Source organism: Elephantulus edwardii, unplaced genomic scaffold, assembly GCF_000299155.1.
Source record: "Elephantulus edwardii isolate Elephantulus edwardi_28Jun2011 unplaced genomic scaffold, EleEdw1.0 scaffold00027, whole genome shotgun sequence".
NCBI lineage: Eukaryota > Metazoa > Chordata > Mammalia > Macroscelidea > Macroscelididae > Elephantulus > Elephantulus edwardii.
In genome coordinates this window covers 12,755,618-12,756,812 of record NW_006399777.1, presented here as the reverse complement: position 1 = coordinate 12,756,812, position 1,195 = coordinate 12,755,618, and the positions used below count along the sequence as shown (strand labels likewise).

The following is a 1,195-nucleotide window of genomic DNA, read 5'->3' as shown; positions in this document are numbered from 1 at the left end:
ACAAATAAAAAATAATAAAATTTTAAAAAATAATTAAAAACGTAGGAAAGAAAGGAATGTGGAAGGTAGGAGGAGAGGCGCAGGAGCAAAGAGAAAGGAGGGAACAAGTGAGGAATTTCCGGGTCATTCTTCTAACCACCTTGAGTCAGAGAGAGCAGTCTTAGGGAAGAAAGCCGTCTGATGCCCAGCAAGTCATGAAGTGGTTCCAACCCACAAAGGGAGATGTCCTGGGCACTTCACAGAGGGTATTAAGGCACCAGGAGTGGGAAAAAAGAATTCCTTAAATATCAAGGACTATCAACAGACTGCCTGGTGCCACCACTGGCCATTTAGTTTCTTAGCAACTGTCTGCCCCGTGTCTTTGTCAGTCAGCCTGGATTTAGAACAGCCTGCTGGGGCTGTTTTGCTTGTCCGCCAACACCCAGCACACTCTACAGCAGGCATTGAGGGATTGGAGTATGAGACAAAGGGTGCTGGTTTTCCAAAGTTGTTGGGTGACGTTGAGTCAACTATGTCTCAAAGCAACCGTACGAGCAACAGATGCGACCTTTGCCGTGCATTGCACCTTCCTCACTTTCTCATACACGCTCGAGCCCGCTTTTTTTAGTCACTGCTTCAATCCATTAGTTGGCCCAGTGGACAGAAAGTGATGCTACCAAGCCAAAGGTGGATGACTTAATCCGTGGCCCTCAGGCCTGTTTTTCATTATTTTTGTTCAAACATTCCTCTAGGTCGTATAGTCTTAGTGTGTCCACTCTCCGTACAGCAGTAACTCGCGGTTGCTGGGAAGCTGAACACTGTGACACTGATGTGTCAAATGCGACAATGGTTACCCATGGTGGACAGTGTTTGGCGGAGCTCCCCGATTAAAAGAAGCTTGGAAGCAGGAGTGGCATCCACTCCCATAAATAGCTTGCCTCTGGAAACCCTATGAACCTGAAGAAAGGATGAAAGTCACACAAGCATTGAGGACGTTCATTCATATGGTCGCTACGAGTCACCTACGACTCGATAGCACTGAACAACAATAACAACAACTTCAATCCATCAGCTTGAAAGTTTCCTCCCTTTTGCTGCCCTTTCTCACCATAATGGTTTTTTCCAAGGACTGCTCCTTCCTGACAAGATGCCCAAAGTATGTGAGATAAAGTTTTGTTATCTTTGCCTCTAAGAAACAGCCTGGTTGCATTTCTTC

The 1,195-nt window shown here is 46.0% G+C and overlaps 1 protein-coding gene across 1 annotated transcript in view; it reads left to right on the top strand.

Moving 5' to 3' along the window:
• The window catches only part of CLDN18 (claudin 18), a 17,434-nt gene that overhangs the window by 3,768 nt on the left and 12,471 nt on the right, over window positions 1-1,195 (top strand). The window lies entirely within an intron of this gene.